The 22,720-nt window shown below is 44.8% G+C and overlaps 1 protein-coding gene across 1 annotated transcript in view; it reads left to right on the plus strand.

Moving 5' to 3' along the window:
• Nucleotides 1–22,720, plus strand: part of MYO3A (myosin IIIA) — a 1,336,625-nt gene that overhangs the window by 1,117,074 nt on the left and 196,831 nt on the right. The gene's annotated exons all lie outside the window — the stretch shown is intronic.

The following is a 22,720-nucleotide window of genomic DNA, read 5'->3' on the forward strand; positions in this document are numbered from 1 at the left end:
AGCATAACAGACCATAAAGGGCAGGAGGGACGGATCAGGGGCATTACAATGGAACAGGCAAGCCAGGAGGGAGGGAATAGGGGTCTGCACATGGAAAAAGAGGGCTGGGGCAAGGGGGCAGGGCAGGAGCAGCAAGATGACCATGGAGGTCAGGCAGGATGGGCACTAGAAACAAGACACACCATGGAGAGCAACAATGAGACTATGGTGGCATACACACAGACCATGGAGGGAAGGTGGGAGGGGGTCAGGGGCAGCTAGCTGACCACACAGGGAAGGTGGGAGGGGCCATGGCAGCACAGAAGACCATGCATGGCAAGCAGGAGGGTTAGTGGCAGCACAATGGCTATGATGGGCAAGAAGGAGGGTGCAGGGGCATGCACAAAGGGCCATGGAGGATAGAAGGGAGGGCCAGGACCTGGGCACAGACAAGAGAGTTCAGTGGAAGGGGCCTCACAACAGACCGCGCGGGGCAGGCAGGAGGAGCAGTTGCAGCACAACAGACCAGGGAGGGCAGAAGGGTGTGGCAGTAAAATTGACCATGGAGGACAGGAGGAAGGGGATAGGGGCATGGCATGTGGACAGGCAGGGTGGAGGTGGCAGGGACAGGTTACAGGGGTAATCACTATGAGGACACTGTTCCGGGGTGGATATGGTCAGAAGGCGACCAAAGTCCAGCCTAATGTTAAAGGATAGAGGAGAAATGAGGTCTAGGGTAAGGTACTAGGGATGGGGGGAGACAACAAAGTGTCTCTTGTTGCCCTCACACACCCCGAGGGCTGACATGCTTCATCATCGGGCGTGTGCTCCTCGTCGGGCCAGCGGTGCAATGCCCTACGGGTCCCCCGAAGGGTCTCTTTGGCGGAGATCTTTTAGAGAGCTGCCGATGGGTGCATGCGGGTATGTGGAGGGAAAGTACCGGGATAAGGAGTGGAAGTAGTATGTGCAAAATAAATTAAAAATACCTAAGGGTTACCTAAGACTAGGGAGTGTTTTAATAAGGAGGTACCCTTGGTACGATAAAAAACCCGTAGGTTAATCGTTACCTATCAAGACGTAATGTGTCTAAGGTAGCTTATAAAAGTGGTCGACATGTTTCGCGCCTTAAGTGGTCAGAGCGATCCCTGGCGTTTCATCAGGACCAGTAGAGGTGAGTGATGTGAGGAAGGTGCACGGACTAAGTGTAGTGAGAGGGGTATAAATCACCCTCTTACTGGGCAAAGGAGGGGGTAGTGTCTCCTATACAAGTTGTGTGTGGTTAAGGAGTCTGTTATGCCCCCTTTGCAAAGGACCTAGACCAAAAGAAAAATGATAAAAATACACAAAGAGGGGAAAAAAGGAAATCAAGTTGAATTCAAATGCGGAAGTTCCGTATCGTACGGCATTGTGCTGGCAGGAGAGATCTCCACACGATGCCGGAAAAACAGTCATACTTTCAACACATCAATGGCACAAGTTCACTTGATAATGGTAGGCAGAGCAGCAAAAGGAAACCAAGTTGAAATCAAGTGCGGGAGTTCCGTTTTCTACGGTATAGTGCAGACAGGAATGGACTCCACACTATGCCATAAGACAGTCAGGCTTACACACACTCTTGCCACAAGTATATTAGATATCAGTAGGAAGAGCAGCTGTGGGTGGTGTCACAAGCTAGCCAAATGTGACAGATAACGGAGCCATGGGGGGAGGCGCCGTAGAGACCGGCGGTAGTGGGACAAGGTAACCACTGATTCCCACATACACTCTGAGCTGTCACTAGGCTTAACGATAGGTACACCAATCATGTAACGATAGGCGATGGCTACAGAGATAATCTCGCTGTCTCAGTCGTGGCTTCAAAACAAACCCATAACCTCAAAACGGGGCAAATAGGAGAGGAATCTTACCTAAAAAGGAATTGGGATTACTCCTTGAGCTAAGCGGCATAGGATGCCCACACCATCTAGGGCTGGTAGCGAGCAGTTGTAAGTACCAGAGGTGAGCCACACGAGAGTAAGGAGGAAAGGAATAATATTGGTAGAGCATTAGATACACTGAAGGCAAAGTAATAGCGGCGTACTATTGAGACTTACTTTGAGTCGAAGAGTGTCGTTGCCTGAAGAAATACTCACGGGTTGCTCAGGTGACGGCACTGGAAACCTGCCCGGTCCAGTCGCCAGCTCGGAGGTAGGCAAATGCACAGAACCCGTGGTTTTTAAAGTGTGCGACCAAGGGACGCAGGAGGTGCCTGTTTCCGGTTTGGTAAAAAACGCTGTGTCAGTGCACCCGGAGCTGATCATGCGTTAAGGTTTGCCGGTTGTCGGTGTTCTCTCGCGCATGCGTGCCTAAGTGCTCGTTCGCGCATGCGTTGCGTGAATAGTGCTCAGATCGCGCATGCGAGGTGTAAAGGTATTCTCGTGAAGAACATCGGGAAGAGAAATGTTCAAAAAGACTTGTTGTGGTATAAATATGCACCAACAGAGATCGTATATCCCACCGTTCTCAGTGAGGCCCCCTAAAAGGCCTAACCATAGGCGTGATGTATGTAATCGCCGTGCAGGGGCCTGGATGTCAGTCAAGTCACAGTCAAAATGACTGAGGGTTGGCTTATAGCCAAAGAGCAGACATGCTGGTAGCGGGGGACATGAGGAGGCATAGCCAGTTAGAGAACGTCCTGAGCGGAGTCATGCATGGTCTATAGAAAAGTTACTATCTCAATGGTCATGTCTCTACCCAACATGGGGTGGAGTGGTTGGTAAGCCGGAGAGGCAGACCGTCATGTCCATGAGAAAGTAATGTAATATGCACAGGGCAGTGTTGTGTAACCTAACTAGTCTCTAAAGTTGTAATATAAAATATGTGCTGGGGAGTGTAACGTTGCATATGCACTGTGGCAAAGATCTGGATCCCAGATTATAATATGTATGGCATAGCGCTGTGCATTATAACATAGGCATCGAGGAAGGCACGTTAGATGGGGCAATATAACCAGTGCCAGTGTGGCATGACATATTCACGGGGTGGTGTTACAGTGCACATGGGCTAGAGAGTGTCATAGCATACGCACTAGCTGGTGGAATACAACACAGAGGTGTGAGGCACTCGGCGGGCACTGGTGGGTGTAACACAGCATTGGGCTCAGCCAGGAGCACGCTGTGACTCTCAAGTGAGGTTCGTCTCCTTTCCAGAGAGTAAAATAAAAAGTATTACACATCCGGCGGTGGATTTGTGTTTTATTAACCGTGAGGGGGGTTTCTTGCATAGTTTGGTCGAATTTTTGTCGAATCTCCTTTGAATGGCTTGGTGTGCGTGTATATTAAATGTGCCCGTCAATAGCTACCCATGTTTGTATAAATAAACGACAAGGGTGTCTACTTGGAGATTACCCACCGACGGGGGCGCCGGGATTAGGCACGGTAGGGCGTCACACACGTCAGAGCTTCACTAGCAGTGTAAATACATTCCATGTGGACTCATTCTATGCATAGTCGCCTTTAAATGAATATCACACAAATCGTCATGGTGATAGGTACATATGGTTTGTCCAGCATGTCCTAGGTGTTTCTATAAATATATATTTTTTTAAACTATTAAAAAACATAGGCCAGCCCCGGGGGATGGGGTCCACGGGGGCCATAAGTGGCCTGAGGAGGGGGGCTACGCAGCCCCCTCCTAAAGAATAAAAAAAAAAAAGGCCATGACCTGGGGGTTGGGGTCCCCGGGGCCGATTAAGGCCTTGGGAGGGCCAAATTTATTTTTTTCAACAAAACAAAATTAGGGTGCAGGCCCTGGGGGATGGGGTCCCCAGGGCCAGTAAATTAGAAAAAGAAGGGGGGCCACACAGCCCTCCTTCTTAAAAAAATAAAATAAATAAAAGAAAGGCATCGCACTGGAGGCCACGCCCCCTCCTTGCAGCACTCTGCAAACGCGCCCCCTGGACAGTTGTAAGTTGGGGAATTAATTCCCCTTCAATACTGAGGGTCCCTGAGGGCCAACTAGCCCAACAGGTATCTCCAGTATGCGCCAGGGAGCTGCGTTGCAGACAGGTGTTCTGAGGCCACGCCACTTTTTACACCTCTATGCAACGCAGCTCTGTGGCGCTTACTGGAGGTACCTAGTGGGCTAGTTTGACCCTAGGGACCCTTAGGATTCAAGGGGACTTAATCTCTCAACTTAGAACGGCCACAGGGCGCGTTTATACAGTGGTGAAGGGAGGGGACGGGGCCTGAGGTGACGTGTGCAAACACGCCCTGTGGCGCGTTTTAAGTTTGGGAAATAATTCCCTTTCAATCCTGAGGGACCCTGGGGGACAACTAGCCCACCAGGTGTTTCCAGTAAGCGCCACTGCTCTGCGTTGCAGAGAGGTGGTGCAGGCTGTGCCCCTTTTTACACCTCTCTGCAATGGTGCTTACTGGACGTACCTAGTGGGCTATTTTACCCCTAGGGATCCTCAGAATTCAAGGGGACTTAATCTCCCAACTTAAAAAACGGCCACAGGGCGTGTTTACACAGTGGGGAAGGGAGGGGACGGGGCCTGAGGTGACGTGTGCAAACACGCCCTATGGCGCGTTTTAAGTTGGGGAAATAATTCCCCTTCAATCCTGAGGGACCCTGGGGGCTAACTAGCCCACCAGGTGCTTCCAGTAAGCGCCACTGAGCTGCGTTGCAGAGAGGTGGTCCCGGCAGTGCCACTTTTTACACCTCTCTGCAACGCAGCTCTGTGGCGCTTACTGGAGGTACCTAGTGGGCTAGTTGGACCCTAGGGACCCTCAGGATTCAAATGAACTTAATCTCCCAACTAAAAATGGCCACAGGGCGTGTTTACACAGTGGTGAAGGGAGGGGACGGGGCCTGAGTTAACGTGTGCAAACAAGCCCTGTGGTGCATTTTAAGTTGGGGAAATAATTCCCCTTCAATCCTGAGGGACCCTGGGGGCCAACTAGCCCACCAGGTGCTTCCAGTAAGCGCCACTGCGCTGAGTTGCAGAGAGGTGGTCTAGGCCGTCCCCCTTTTTACATCTCTCTGCAACGCAGCTCTGTGGCGCTTACTGGAGGTACCTAGTGGTCTAGTTGGACCCTAGGGACCCTCAGGATTCAAATGAACTTAATCTCCCAACTTAAAACGGCCACAGGGCATGTTTACACAGTGGGGAAGTGAGGGGACGGGGCCTGAGGTGACGTGTGCAAACACGCCCTGTGGCGCATTTTAAGAGGTAGTTTTAATCACCTGCCCTATTATATACAAGGGGCTTACAGAGGTGGTCATGCTGATCACAGGGGGACCCCAACGCATAGTGTTCCCTAGTGTATGTAGGTGTTTTCACTGTATTCTGAGTGTCTTTTAACATAGCACTGGCTCTAGGACTGGTTAGTCAGACTCAGTTACCACCAGTATCCGCCTGAAAAAGTTGAGGATACAGGATGATTTTGCAACAAGGCTTCTTTCTGCTCTTCTGTTTGTTCTTTCTGTACGTTATCCTTCTTCCTGCACTTTTCTTCGTCTTTGAGGACTTCTGTTGCTTCTTTCTGCATTTCTTTTTTTTCTTTCTGTGCGTTTTTTCTTTCTTCGCATGTCCTATCTCTGTAGGCATAGTTAGAAATTAGCATTTAAAAAACCTTTGAAATTCACTGAAAAAACCATAGGTTTCAGGGGCGTTATATTTAGGAATTAGCATTTAAAAAACCTTAGAAATTCACTGAAAAAACCATAGGTTTCAGGGGCGTAATAGTTAGCTGGACTTTTCACTCGTACAAAACCATTGAAATTCCCCCGTTATAGTTAGTTCAGCTAAGGTGCAGGTTGTGCCCCTTTTTACACCTCTCTGCAATGGTGCTTACTGGACGTACCTAGTGGGCTATTTTGCCCCTAGGGATCCTCAGAATTCAAGGGGACTTAATCTCCCAACTTAAAGAACGGCCACAGGGCGTGTTTACACAGTGGGGAAGGGAGGGGACGGGGCCTGAGGTGACGTGTGCAAACACGCCCTATGGCGTATAACCTTTGATACACACATTCAAAAATAGAAACTAAAATGTTCAAAACAATGGACATACCAATATCAGTCACAACAACCTATTCAGTAATTCTAAGATCCACATACACAATCCACTCATTCACCAACAGTCCTATACAGTCACTCATACATGTACTCACTCATCATATGTACTCATACACCTATACATCCCGTTACACAACGCCACTCATCCATAGAGTTACTCACACACATAGTCACTCACGCTAATAAAGAATCAAACAAACCTTGAAAATTCACTGAAAAAAACATAGGTTTCAGGGGCGTTATAGTTAGCTGGACTTTTCACTCATACAAAACCATTGAAATTCCCCCGTTATAGTTAGTTCAGCTAACTATAACTCGCGCCCCCGCAATGCACTGCTGATGACGTCACATATTACATCACTCATGACATGGTCAGTGACAGTATCATGACATCACTGATGACATCTCAATTGACATCACTCATGACATCATCCTTGTGATAAAGTGGCAGACCTCCTCTCCCCCTAATATAACCTTTGATACACACATTCAAAAATAGAAACTAAAATTTTCAAAACAATGGACATACCAATATCAGTTACAACAACCTATTCAGTAATTCTAAGATCCACATACACATCCACTCATTCACCAACAGTCCTATACAGTCACTCATACAGGTACTCACTCATCATATGTACTCATACACCTATACATCCTGTTACACAACGCCACTCATCCATAGAGTTACTCACACACATAGTCACTCATGCTAATAAAGAATCAAACATCCATTTACTTGCATATACAGTTATACACACACCACCACACTTACTTCTACAGAAACTTACACATACTTAGTCTTTTAAACAATCACTTATAGAAACACATACTTATTCATACAGGAACTCTTTCAATCTCTCACTCTCACATACACTCACTTATATACACCAATAGTCACATATACTAGTTTAAAACATATGTAGTTACTCATAAAGACATTATTGAGACAGTCATTCACTCACTAACACACCCATGCGCACACTCATCCACCCATACAGTCCTGCACATATGCTGTCTTCAACACATACATACAAACAGTGAGTCACTCATTCATGCACCTATGCACTACGTAATACCCCCACCGAACCATACAGACACTCAGACACTCATACTGATACTCAAAAAAACAACTAATAACCTATATAGACACTCATGTAGCTACTCACCAACCCATGCAGCCACTTATACACAAATGGAGAGACTGGTACAGATATTTACATAGCTAAACATTACTCACTAAGCCATGTATTCACTAAGATACACTTAATCAGTCAGTTATACAATCAATTTTTCAAAAACAAATCATCCATTTAGACACTTATATACCCATTTATTCTTCCATCGACCTTGAGATATACATATATAAAACATATGTAATTTTCAGAAAAACACACATTCACTGGGTGATGTCATCAGTGATGTCATTTGAGATGTCATGAGTGATGTCACTGACCATGTCATGAGTGATGTAATATGTGACGTCCTCAGCAGTGCATTCCGGGCGCGCGAGTTATAGTTAGCTGAACTAACTATAACGGGGGAATTTCAATGGTTTTGTACGAGTGAAAAGTCCAGCTAACTATAACGCCCCTGAAACCTATGGTTTTTTCAGTGAATTTCTAAGGTTTTTTAAATGCTAATTCCTAACTGTAACGCCCCTGAAACCTATGGTTTTTTCAGTGAATATATATATAATCCCACATCCTCACTGCCACAAATCAAAACCCTAAATATACTGCACGTTTACTAAAACAACAATCTTTACCAGTCAATACTTACACGGTTCAATGCATGAAACCTAAATCGGTGCCTGAAAATCCTAATCTACAAGTATCTGATTTTGCTTATGAATAAACATATTTGAGTGTCTATAACCATGGGTTAGCAAGCCCTCACCTGTCAGTTGCTACTGCCTGCTGCTGATATCCTTCAGCATATTCAGACTGGGATATGAGCAATGTAACATGTGAACTATTTCTGAGCTACTCCAGTCCTTCTCTGGCTGCTGCATAAGTCAGAGAAGGAGTAGCTCAGATATATGAACAAAAATGCAAAACACTAATATGGCATTTATTATAGAAACATGTTCTTCACATAGTCACTCTCATTCAGCACTACATAGTGTCACATCTATAGACAGTCTCACATGCCCACAAAGCCAGGCATACAGTCAGAACTGGCTATACTAGCACACACAGCCATGCATAGACAGCCAAGAAACAAGAACACATCTAGACCCACCAGTAGCCATACAGACATATAATACTTATGCATGCACCCACATACTCAGTGACCGAATTATTACATATATATAGATGCGACAGATACCTACACAGTCACATATTCAGAGATTCATACAGAGAAAATCTAAAGAAAACAAACACACACGTATGCAAACTAGCAAATCAACCCACTTAAATTCAAAGTTTGAACCACACTCAGAAGATTCGCATTTTCAAGTAGATTCACACTACACACCTTGTTATTGGCAGTTTTTTGTACTCAGAGGAACCCCACATAGAAATTCACAGCCACTCTCACCACAGACGTATGGAGTGAATCTGATACAGTGGTAAGGAATTACTGCTAAGGTGAAACAGTCTGGTTGGAAACGCTATGCCATTATTTGTCCAGAAAGGCTTTGGGTGTGATTGTTTCACAAAACACACTATTGGCACGGGTATGGCCCTTACGTGGAATTCATGTTCTCATGTGCCTCTTCTACCAGAAGGGTAAAATCTGTGGTACACTATATAGTGAATTTCACTCATGTCTACCATGGTATTGGATAAATATGGAAACAGTTCTGGACCACCTCTGTTTCCATAAATCTAAACAATGTACACCACGTGAAGATGGTAGGAGGCCTTGCTCCCCACAAAGCACCAGCTGCACCTCTCGCCCCTCAACACACTGTTTGCACCCTTCCCACCACACCAAAGATCGTTACTCCTTGAATCGGTGTGCCACCCGACAATGAGGGATGAAACCAAGTGCACTAACAGTGACACTCGAAAGATGGTCCAAGGAATGCTTGATTAGTCTGAAAGGAGCTGAAAGGGAATTGATGTGTAATCGTGTGCTGCCTGCAGCACCCTTGGCTCTGCCCACTCCATCCCTCCGCCAGATTACACAAGGCTGGAATGCCTTCCCATGTCAGTACCTTTGACTCTGCCCACCCCATCCCTCTGCCAGATTACACAAGGCTGGAATGCCTTCCCATGTCAGTAACTTTGACTCTGCCCACCCCATCCCTCTGCCAGATTACACAAGGCTGGAATGCCTTCCCATGTCAGTAACTTTGACTCTGCCCACCCCATCCCTCTGCCAGATTACACAAGGCTGGAATGCCATCCCGTGCCCAGTACCTTTGACCCTGCCCACTCCATCCCTCTGCCAGATTACACAAGGCTGGAATGCCATCCCGTGCCCAGTACCTTTGACTCTGCCCACTCCATCCCTCTGCCAGATTACACAAGGCTGGAATGCCATCCCGTGCCCAGTACCTTTGACTCTGCCCACTCCATCCCTCTGCCAGATTACACAAGGCTGGAATGCCCTCCTATGCTTCTGAGTTGCAGTCACAGTTTCACAAACACCCGCAATGATTAACAAGAGATCCTTGACAACGATTGCTTTAATGGATGTCTCAGTCAGGTCTCCCTCCCGTCTGTATTGTCCCACCTTTCGCCAAACTCCAAACTTGAGCAACATTAGCACATCAGAAAGACTGCCTTTCTATAATCCCACACCACCAGGCATGCAGGGATGACCTCTCGAGGGAATTGTGAAGCACTCACTCACCTTTATCTTTGTGGTTCCATGTGTATTGCTGCCACTCATCTTGGAATGGGAGGCTTCTTCTCAGTAAATCATGGTTGTTCATGGAAAAGGCAATGCACCAGGACGAACTGGTTTCTTTTTTTTAAAATGTATGTTTTGTGGTCTGCTATCACTTTGGGTTTTGAAATTAGTACCTAGATATTCATTGTCCACTCTATGGGCATTTTGATCTTAGACTTCCATTCCAATATGGAAGATTATATGTCTGGCCTGATGAATGATTTCCGGATCAGAAGCATGGTACCTTAATCAGGACTTGGAACTGTTGTGGCAGTAGGTGGATGCGTGAGGGCACTGTCATGCGGGCTCTATGGATGTTCGAAAGGAATAATATAGGAGACACCGCCGGCAGATTGGGGAGCGCTGACATGCCTTCAGCTTCTCAAACACACTGGGTACCACTTCTACGAAATTTTGGATTTTTTGATGGAGCCATCTACTTCCAGCCCCTGAGTGCATCATTGCTGCAGTGAACTGCCACTGCTATGCTTGCAAGTCACTAAGTTAAAAGGCACTGTCAATTGAAAGTCAACGTTGTACATGGTAATATTGTGATGGTTTTTATTAACTCATAACAATAAACATCGATTGATTGATTAACCCACAGATGCACTTCGCCTTTCATTCTTCAATGGTTTATACAATGAGTAGGATGGATTTGATAACTCTGCTGCATCTTACTTACACCGCTGTGAACCATTCAAAGCGTAGAAGCAGACACTGTATCCAATATGTAATTAGCACACTGTATGGCATGTGATTGGTGTACACACTGAAAGAGCATACAGTGCTGGCTTTCATCACTAGTGTAGGAATACATCCCATGCTCACTGAGAAGGGGCATGAAATACTTTAGCAGGGATAAGAAGCAGGTTGAGCCTCCAGGTCTGTTTATTTGCATTTATTGGATTAAGGTGAGGGGGTGCAAATGGCCTTATTGCCCGCATGCTGTCAGGCCTTAACAGCTGCTAATTGCCCTTTCCTTCTTTCTAAACCATTGTCTTCAGCTACAACCCACAATTGTCTGAAAAACAATTAACACTGGCTAATGCAGTACAACATGGCATGAACATGTTCACACTCTGAGCAGAATTACAACAACATGGAATATTACACGTTGATTTAGAATGGCCCTAGCAAGGTGTATTCTATCTGTGGTGTGTCACTGGCACGGTGGAGGGCTGGGTTCATTCTGTTACTGGTAATTCTGTTTTTCACTGGTAACTGGTGCCCTATCAATACAGTGTTCTTGGAAAAAGTCATTGACTGTTGTGCTCAAATGGGTCATAAAATTGCTGTTCAGAGCGATGATTTCGGTCTGTAAACATCTATAAGGTTTTCACATGGGTTAAAGCAGTGAGTGATGGGCAGCCTGGTTTAAAGTGACGGCTCGAAGATTGGCCATCTCGGGCACTGTCTGGTCAGCTCAGGTATTGTTAGAAACCACATGAGTAAACGAGCATTCCTCGGAAAACACGACGAAGGACACACATTTGAGAGAGAAACATTAACAGAGAAACATATTCTTCTTGGATATGTTTCTAATATCAAATAACCCAGAGAACGGCATAAAACAATATCGGAAATGAGTTGACCTTCGGAGTGGGAATGAGCATGCTGTTTTTCATTTTTATTATCTGCTGTCAAATTAAATGGAGCTCAACGTCACACGGCAAAATATATTTCTTGAGCCGCAGAAACCTGTGGCTGGAGCCCAGGGATGGCATTTGTGTTGCATGCGTTGCTAGGTTTGTTATTAGCCACGGAGAAGATGTGAATTACATTCCATTCGTACCGGCAGTCCAGGCGCCCTGTGCTGCACAGAGTCATGCATGCACACTGGGAACTTCATTTTAATCGAGATAAGTGTGAAGCGCATAAGAACTCTAACTGTGAGGATTGCAGCCCCAAAAGCATTGCACAGCTGTGCTACTAATGCCACTTTTCCTTTGTCCCTGGATGTTCCCCACTCTTTCTTTTTAGGTATGTGGGCCCACTAGCCCTAAGGGAACACCCGGACTCAAACGTTGGTGCTCCACAGGGCACGGTTGGACCTGACCCTTTCTGCACGTTCTCCCTTAAACATGTTGCTTTTATCCTCCACTTTGTGCTGAATTCGTTTTTGCTGGTCTTAGGACTCTGAAAACTGTACCACTGCTCTAAAGTGTATGTGCTCTCTCCTCTAAAGGTGGCAATATTGTCTAATACCCAATTAGCATATTTAATTAACTTATAAGTCCCTAGTACAGTGCACTACAGGCGCCCAGAGCCTGTAAATTAATGCTACTAGTGGGCCTTCAATTCTTCTTGTTCCACCCACTTAAGTAGCCCTGTAAACATGCCTCATGCCTGCTATTGCAGAACGTATGTGTGCGCAGTTTAAACTTCCATTTTGCCATGGCAAAATAAACCTTTTGCCAGGCCCAGACCTTCCATTTTAATACATATAAGTCACCCGTACGCTAGGCTCTAGACAGCCCAGAGGGCAGGGTGCAATGTATTTAAAAAGCAGGGCATGTACTTTTAAGATTTACATGTCCTGGTAGTAAAAAAGTCTTAAACTAATTTGTCACTGCTGCAAGGCCTATATATCCCATAGGATAACCTTGGGATTACTTTATTACATATTTTAAAAGTGCCATTTCCAAATGGGAAGATATAACTGTTTAAAGTTTGCTCTCTCTGGAATCCCAATTTAAAATCCTAATTTATGATGAAGTTGGATTTTAAATGACAATTATGCAAATGCCACTATTAGAAAGTTGGTATTTTCTTGTCTTAGCCATTCGGTGCCTGCAGCCTGTCTTTCGCCACATGACTGGGTGTAGTTGGCAGTTGGGGTATGGGTATTCCACCTAGAAAGCCACACACAATGAAAGCTTAGGTGTGACTGAGTGGGCCATCACTGGCTAGATGGGAAGGAGGAGCTAGGCACAACCTAACTTACACCTGAATAGGCTATGTCCTGTCTCCCCAGAAAGGGCTGCATACCCTCTGTGGTTAGTCTGGAGCCAGGGCAGGGAAGTCAGGGCATCTGTGCACTTCTAAGGCATGCCTCTAGAAGCACCTCCCCACTTCAAAGCTACAATTGTGTATAAAAGAAGGACCTCAGACACTACCACTTCAGCACACTTCTTGGCCTGTGGATACTCTGCCAGGAAGAAGCACTGCAGTGCTTCTGAAAGGACTTGTTCATGCTGAAGCACCTCAAAGATGAGATGGGATCTGGTACTTTCTGAATGTCAGAGTATGCAGAATAGTAGACCAATGGCCTCACTTAACTGTGGGCAGTAACATGACACCAGCCAAAAAATTGACCAATGTCCCATCCGCTCACCTCTTGCATCTCCCACTACATTTAGTGGTATGGGTGGCAGGTTACCTGGCAACACAGCTACTGTCAGCTAAGGCACAAGGAACACCCTCATGAGGGGGCTGCCATTAGTGGACATGGTATCAGAAATGCCATCCTGTTTAGGGCCCTATCGCCAGATATTTTACTGTCCAGGTTTTCCATATACATCACGGCAATCCCATATCTGGAATTTGTAGAATGTTCCACAGTATTGCTGGACGATAACTCCCCCTGCATATGTCCCTGAAGGACCGGGAGAAAACTCCCTGCATATGGGATACATTTGTTATGTGGGTTGTCGAAAGGGGCCTCAACTTTGTGTGAATAACTTCATGACTTAAGTGGTGGTAATTCCACAATGGCCTCTTTTTTTTACATGAACCAGATTTTTTGACACAGGAGGGAACTGTTTTTGAGGAATGGCGTCGATCTGACTATTTTGCAACACACCTACTGGTAACATGCAAAACAGCCTATCCACCAAAGACCACTGGCTCCCAGCAAACCTTACATAAATGATATCACTGGGAGGCGTTTAGATTATTAGCACAGGATGGTAGAGTTGCTGCAAAGTCAGTTACCTTGGTAGATGCACATCCCTTGTCGCTTCTGGATGATAATCTCCTTTTCTCATAATTGCTTGATTGCTTTCAGTGTCTTCAGAAGGTGTCAGTTGTGCACAGTCATTAATGGGGTCATAAGCCTCCTGTTGAAGTTCTGCTCTGCATGCTGACCTTCAGTCAAGCGAGGTAATAACTCTTTAACTTTCAAAATGATTCTTGTCCTCTGCAGATAGAGGTTTGTCTGAGCCCAGGTGAAGGTAGCACATTATTTTAAAAAGAGCTGTCTTCTGCCTTTAGGGTTGAGTGGTTAAAGGGTGGCTGGCAGGCACTCATTTTGAAGGTGGGAGCCAATCAAACTCTCGGCGCGCCAAACATGAAAAGCAGATGATAAAATCAAGTGTGTTTTTTGTGAAGTGTTAGCAGGATGTGGGCAGAATAACTGTCTTATGCACATCATAGATCTAGGTGCCGATTACGATCCGGTAAAAAAATTCCCCGTACGACTCGTATCCGGTCTTTTTACCGTATGAATCGAACAAGTGCCGTACAAACTGCCAATTGCGATTCGCATGGGAAAAAGTCCATACGAAACGCATTGGGAATTATTCCCCACACGTCCTCGGGTCGGAAAATGTGTCCGACACGTCCACGGACGATTTACCGTACAAATGTGAAAAGTGAAGTCCGACCGCGGAATTACGATCCATCCCGTGCGTCCGATGTTACAACCGTATGGAAAAAACACCGTCCGCACCGAACTCCCATAGCAACCATGGAGACATGTGCCCGCATACGCGCCCAACACTCCCCCCAGCCCTCCTATGTACGAGTCGAATCCCCCCCTCCCGGCCCCCGTATGTACGCGCCGACCCCCCCTCAGCCCCCGTATGTATGCGCCGACCACCCCCCAGCCCCCGTATGTACGCGCCGACCCCCCCAGCCCCCGTACGTTCGAGTCGTACCCCCACCCGTGTATGTACACCTGTGTACGTGTCGTACCCCCACCCGTGTATGTACACCCGTGTACGTGTTGTACCCCCACCCGTGTATGTACACCCGTGTACGTTCGAGTCGTACCCCCACCCGTGTATGTACACCCGTGTACGTTCGAGTCGTACCCCCACCCGTGTATGTACACCCGTGTACGTGTCGTACCCCACCCGTGTATGTACACCCGTGTACGTTCGAGTCGTACCCCCACCCGTGTATGTACACCCGTGTACGTTCGAGTCGTACCCCCACCCGTGTATGTACACCTGTGTACGTGTCGTACCCCACCCGTGTATGTACACTCGTGTACGTGTCGTACCCCCCGTGTATGTACACCTGTGTACGTTCGAGTCGTACCCCCACCCGTGTATGTACACCCGTGTACGTGTCGTACCCCACCCGTGTATGTACACCCGTGTACGTTCGAGTCGTCCCCCACCCGTGTATGTACACCCGTGTACGTGTCGTACCCCCACCCGTGTATGTACACCCGTGTACGTGTCGTACCCCCGTGTATGTACACCCGTGTACTTTCGAGTCGTACCCCCACCCGTGTATGTACGGTGCGTACCCCCAGCGCGTACGACTCGAACGTACACGGGTGTACATATACAGGTGGGGGTACGACACGTACACGGGTGTACATACACAGGTGGGGGTACGACTCGAACGTACACGGGTGTACATACACGGGGAGGTACGACACGTACACGGGTGTACATACACGGGTGGGGGTACGACACGTACACGGCTGTACATACACGGGTGGGGGTCCGATACGTACACGGGTGTACATATACGGGTGGGGGAACGACTTGAACGTACACGGGTGTACATACACGGGTGGGGGTACGACTCGAACGTACGGGGGCTGGGGGGGTCGGTGCATACGTACAGGGGCTGGGGGGGGTACGGCGCATACCGGGCCACCTACTCTGGTCGTTTCGCGCCGTACTTTGCTTTTCCGGCACTTTTTGGGTGCCGTGAAAATATTGCCGTCCGGACTGCTGTCGGTTTGAATCGTACTTCCTGGGTCGTGAAACGCTGCCTGAAAGCGTCCCGACGTCACGTCGCAGCATTCCCGGATCACATTCGTATGTATATTTTCGTCGGTCGGTGTTTTTTACGATTCATACGGAAATGGTGTTTCCGTGCGAATCGTAATTCCATGTTTGTAAAGTTTTACAACCGGGTACGAGTCGGACGGAGAAAACGCTCCGACCGACGGTTCGTACCCGGTTTTTACCGGATCGTAATCGGCACCCTAGTGTTTACAATGTCTCTTTCACTCATCATGGACATCATGCACAACCTTCAAGAGGCAATATTCAGCTGAAAGAAATGGCTGAGGAAGTCCCCATGTAGTTAGTGTTGAATCCAGAAGTCTCACTCACCAATAAGGACAATGGACCCAGCTCTTGGTCTTCTGAACAGGCTGAGGATTCTTAGCAGGGCGAAGATGGAAAATTCCACTTGGTCTTTACCAGCAGGATTCATGGACTTTACAGCTAGATTCATTACAGCAGCTCTGGGCATGGCTTCGTATACTGTTTGGAACTGACTGAATTAAAGCAAGCTTCTTTAACATACAATAAAAGTATGCTTTGGAAACAGTAGTTCAAAAAACTAATTGCAAATGTTTAACAGTCCAATTACAATTTAACGTCCTCCCAAAATGAGTTTTAGGACCACTTTCCCCAAGCAAGTAGTAATATAACTTGTATTTCTTTTCTAGAAGTTGTTGGATGTATTGGCTGTAGCCATTTGTGCATCCCTTTGCGCTGCCCACTTATATAGAACAGTATGCTTCCCTCCAACAAGGTCATGACCGCAGCACATGCTGATGAGTGAGTGGCAGGCTGCACATCAAGACTGAAGAATTGTATGTGCAGAGCGGTGGTGTGTGTTTGCCAATCGCTGTTAAGAAGCACAACGTGCAGCCACAGGTCATGGTTGAGAGGCAGTTAGAATGAGGGAGTGAATATTCGGTGATGCCTCCGGTCAGGACTGAGATAGCCAGTACAAGAAGAGCAGATGGTACTGCAGGTCTGGGTTGAGGTGCACTGAAAGAGAATTTAGTGGATCCCAGCACAGAAGTATAAGTTGATGTCATAGGTCAGGAAAGACTGAGGGTCTGGCAGACCTGTGAGTGTGCCCCAGAACGGTAAACACCCAAAATATCGATTCCAAAATATCAACTGCCCAGAATATCGAAGTTAAAATATAGAGTGGACAGAATATCGACTCTACAAAATATAGATAGGTCAGAATATCGAAATTGGGGTCCAAAATATCGATTACCAAAATATAGACCTTAAAAATATCGATTTCCAAAATATAGACCTTAAAAATATCGAATACCATAATATCGAATTTTAAAATATAGATTACCATAATATCGAATTTTTGTGTGTGTTATGTATGGTAGTATATGTGTTAAAATGATGTATTATTGTTGTAATGTATGTTTAATTTATTTAAACAAATGAATGTTATGTAATGTAATTATTGCGTAATTTAATTCCGTACCGGGTTGTGGGTTTATAGGGGAATAGGGTGGGAAGTAATTTAATTATTGTTAATTAAATGTTAAATATATTTCTATGTTTTGATAATTAATTAATTGATAATTAATTGGTAATTTATTTTTATTAATTGGTAATTAATTTATATTAATTGATTAATTGATAATTATGTTAATTGTATTTGTTATTAATAGGAGCGGGTTGTGGGTTTGTAGGGGAATTGGGTGGGAAGTAAATTAATTGTAATAAAGTAAATAATTAATTTTTTATTTATGTGTATTGATAATTCATTGATAATTAATTAATAATTGGTAATAAATTTGTATTAATGGGTAAATAATGTGTATGAATTGCTAAATAATTTTTATTATTTGCAAAAATATTTTTATTAATTGATTAATTGATAATAATGTGAATTGTATTTTTTATTATTGGGAGTGGGTTGTGGGTTTGTAGGGGAATTGGGTGGGAAGTAAATTAATTGTAATAAAGTAAATATTAATGTTGTTATTTATGTGTATTGATAATTGATAATTAATTTGTAATTGGTAATTAATTATTATTAATTGGTATTAAATTTTTATCAATTGATAATTAATATTTTTAAATGGTAATTAATTGTTATTAATTGGTAAATATTTTTAATTAACTTTTTATCAGTATTGATAATTAATGTCATCTTATATTTAATTTAAATCATTACTTTCCCTACCTTTTGCACTCTCTGGAGTTGGAATAGTAATGTTTACCCCTACGCTATCCAACGTTTTCCCTACTGTTGCACTTACTGGAGTGGCAATTGTAATTTTTACCTCTACGCTATCCAACGCTTTCCCTACTGTTGCACTCTCTGGAGTGGGAATAGTAATTTTTACCCCTACGCTATCCAACGTTTTCCCTACTGTTGCACTCTCTGGAGTGGGAATAGTAATTTTTACCTCTACGCTATCCAACGCTTTCCCTACTGTTGCACTTTCTGGAGTGGGAATAGTAATTTTTACCCCTACGCTATCCAACGTTTTCCCTACTGTTGCACTCACTGGAGTGGGAATAGTAATTTTTACCCCTACGCTATCCAACGCTTTCCCTACTGTTGCACTCTTTGGAGTGGGAATAGTAATTTTTACCCCTACGCTATCCAACGTTTTCCCTACTGTTCCACTCACTGGAGTGGGAATAGTAATTTTTACCCCTACGCTATCCAACGCTTTCCCTACTGTTGAACTCTCTGGAGTGGGAATAGTAATTTTTACCCCTACGCTATCCAACGTTTTCCCTACTGTTGCACTCACTGTAGTGGGAATAGTAATTTTTACCTCTACGCTATCCAACGCTTTCCCTACTGTTGCAGTCTCTGGAGTGGGAATAGTAATTTTTACCCCTACGCTATCCAACGTTTTCCCTACTGTTGCACTCACTGGAGGGGGAATAGTAATTTTTACCCCTACGCTATCCAACGCTTTTCCTACTGTTGCACTCACTGGAGTGGGAATAGTAATTTTTACGCTCTCAGTATCCAACAAAATCTCGACTTTTTTAAATTACTTATATTATGTTTACATTTTAAGCTATTTTATATGATATTATGTATGTTTTATTTAATTGTTTTTAATATTTAATTAATTTTATATTATTTTTAATACATTTAAAAAATTCGCTATTTTGGCTAACTATATTTTGACAGTCTATATTTTGGAATCGATATTTTAGTACTTACCTGTTTGTAGATAGGGAGTCAATATTTTGTCCCTCGATATTTTAGTGTCGATTTTTTGTATAGTCGATATTTTGTCCCTCGATATTTAGTCACTGAACCCCCCAGAACAGCATCACGCGGGGTTATGGTGGGACTGGATAGTTAAGCATTAGCAGAGTAGTGAGTGAGCTCAAGAGCATGTACAGCAGAGGGACTGGACTGTTCAGAATTGAGCCGCATTGGCAGAGCAGGGTGAGATGCAAAGTACTGAGATAGTGGGCGGTGGTGCAGACCAGGACTGAGCTGCAATAGCAGTGTAGCTTGGGAGGCCCGGTTCAGGGACAGCTGAGGATGCTCCAGTCCAGGATTAAAAATCACTTGCAATGCTGTGAGTTGGTCAAACAATGGGAATAGCCCGGGAGAGTGCAGAACAGGATACACATTCACTGGGAGAATTGTGTGGAAGCCACAGCTCTGAAATAGCTGGACTTTCAAGTGGTAATTATTGAGATGCTCTGGTGAAGATGCAAGTAGGGCCAGTACAGGAAAGGAAAGCAGGTGGTCATTGGTTGGGCTGCAGGTCAAGACTGCTATATTGATTTAAGGAATAAAAATTGCAAATTTCGTGTAAATTACAATCTGGTCTCTGGAGATGATATCATTGTACTTTTGAAAACGACAGCTTTATAGTTTGGGGCAAACTTAGTGCACTTTCAAAATAATTAAAGTTGATATTTGAATGCATATTCAGACTGAGCTTCAGTCACTTATTGTTTGAGATTATGCTTTATTTCCACATTGCTAGAAGACCTTTTCCTTTTCCATTTTGCGACCAATGAAAATTCTGATATTTTCTCATATCATTCTGATGTCTGAGGTCTGAGCATGAAAGATCGGAGTAAAGCAAGATTTATATCTGCTTCCTTAACCCATAATAGCTGTGTAGATTGAGAGGTAGGTTGGAGTATCTCTGCTTTCAAAGGTTGTCAAGTGAGCGATTTTGCAATCTGGGAAGAGTTAGACTGACTCCCCCCCCCCTTACTGACACACGTGAATATTTCATGAGTCCCCCTGTGAAATTAATGAGTTCAGAAGTTGTGCTGTAATATGCACACTTGGCTCGCTTTGATTTACTTTGGTAGCAGACAGGAGAGAATGTCCCACTCTCCAACTCCTGAGAGAGGCTTCCAGGCTTGCACTCTTTGGTTGTTTCCTGTGTACAGTTTGGGTTGGGGGTGTATGCCCTACCATTTAATTTTTAACCAGCAACCACAGGAGAAGTCTGAGAAAATTCCTTCAGTAATCGAAGATTGAATCCTACATAGTGGCGAACAAGTATAAAGTAGACATCTTACGAGAAAGTATCAGAGGGCAGTGGGTTAAAGAACAGTCTTGTCTATCCAGCCTTAGTATAGGCGTTTGAGGGGGGAGGCATATGGAACGGATGAATGCATTATTCCCTTGTGAATATAGTCATGTAAATATGGTAATGTATAAAATATATGTACCTAATCACCAGGTTGAAAAGTGATCATAAAACACTGGAATCAACTGTATTCCACAATTTTTTTGTGTTTTGTATACCAGTCCTGTAGATTACCGCCGCCTCGTGTCTGGGACAAATGCTTCAGTGCTACCCATCATTCTGGGAACTGTGGTGTGCTAATTTTAATTTGCTGGCACTACTTAGAGTCCCTGTGTGAGTGGAGGAGGCAGGCGGTATAGCCATTCGTTTGTTGTTCAGTGCCCCCCTACATCATATGCACAATGTCCCATCTTCGGTGACCTTTTTGTTAAACTCTAACTATGTTGTGAACCATGAAGCCCATCCATTGGTCTGCTTGAAGTACCATTTTTGGGAAAGTGCCAAGGTACCCTTTCATGGCATCAGTCCCATCGAGCACTCTTCCGGGTGTCGGCAAATTTGAGGTCTGTATGAACATATAGTCTTCCTTACTTATACTTTTTTATTACAAAAATGGTTACATTCTTATCCGTCCATAGAGACTGACCGGTTTGAAACCACTGACATCTCCATATGAAAGGAAATTGTGAAGTTAAAGTTTGACAATTGCTACAGTAGCCTGCTCTTAGCATAAATTGTCACGCTAGTTTAATGGTGTTCTTGAGCATTTCTTCTTTGCAGATTGCTTATGTCTATTCATGTGCAGTATAATACACTAAAATACACTAAAATTACATTGCTTGATCTCATTTTTCTACCTAAATGTCCAAGTCTAAAACAGAATAAACGCTGCTCGAACAAAAAGATCATGCAATTCATTTCAATAATGCACCTGTTTCTCCAAAGGTCAGGCATGATATAATATTCCCTTTTTAGGTCTCGCCTATGCAGCGCGCATGCGCTGCAAGGAGGGCCTTTAGCCATCGTTCTTCACTTTTTCAAGCACTGCACTCGTACTTGTGGCGGCATACACCTTGCGGGAGCGCGCAGCGGCGTGCCACAAGCATGAGTGCAGTGCTTCAAAAGTGAAGGCTGCGCGCATGAGCACGCACACACCACTCCTGGGCTTGATAAGAGTTTAACGATTTTTCTCAGGTGCGTTGTAATCCTTACCCGATGTGCTGTCTCTCTATATTAATTGAATTACTTTAAAATGAAATTGATGAATATAAAGTAGCAATGACGAGCACCAGTGCTTTAAAACAGCTGCTGCTTGTGCTCTTTTGAAAGATGTGAAATTACAGGTTTTCAGAACCTGCGGATTCAAGTCTTCACTATACTTGTTTCTTTTATTTGTTCTGCAGGTATTTATTTGCATATAATAATGTAGTATCCCCAGAGCATTAGGAATAGCCACAAATCCTTAAACTATGCAAACATGTTCAGGTTTTATATTTGAACCATTGTCACAATGAAAGTTGAGCTTTAGAGTACTCACCCTAACTGCAAATGCCTTGCATTAATGGCTGACTCACTCTCACTGACTATCACACTCTCACTGACACTCACACAGACTCTCACTCTCTCTCACTGACACTCACACTCACACTCACTCACCCTGACTCTCTCACTCACTGACTCTCTCACTCACACTGAATCTCACTGACACTCTCCCACTCTCACTCTCTCACTGACTCTCCCACTCACTCATTGTCTCTCACTGGCACTCTCACTGTCAGACTCTCACTGACTAACTCTCCCACTCTCTCACTAACTGACTCTCAAAACACTGTCTCACTGACTGACTCACACACTCTCACTGACACTCTCACTGATAGACCCTCACTGACTGACTCCCCCACTCACTCACTGACTGATTCTCCCACTCACTCTCACTCACTCACTGACTCCCATTCACTCTCACTCACTCTCACTGACTGACTCACTCTCACTGACACTCTCTCACTGACTGACTCACTCTCACTGACTGACTCACTCTCACTGACTCACTTTCATTGACAGACTCTCACTGACTCTCCCACTCTCTCACTGACTGACTCTCTCGCTGACTGACTGCCTCACTCACTCTCACTGACTGACAGACTCTCACTGACTGACAGACTCTCACTGACTGACTCACTCTCACTGACTCACTCTCACTGACTTACTCTCATTGACTCACTCTCACTGACAGGCTCTCTCTCACTCACTCACTGACTCTCTCTCACTCACTGACTGACTCTCTCTCACTCACTCACTGACTGTCTCTCACTCACTGACTGACTCTCTCTCACTCACTGACT

The sequence above is a fragment of the Triturus cristatus genome, chromosome 10, assembly GCF_964204655.1.
Source record: "Triturus cristatus chromosome 10, aTriCri1.1, whole genome shotgun sequence".
Classification (NCBI taxonomy): domain Eukaryota; kingdom Metazoa; phylum Chordata; class Amphibia; order Caudata; family Salamandridae; genus Triturus; species Triturus cristatus.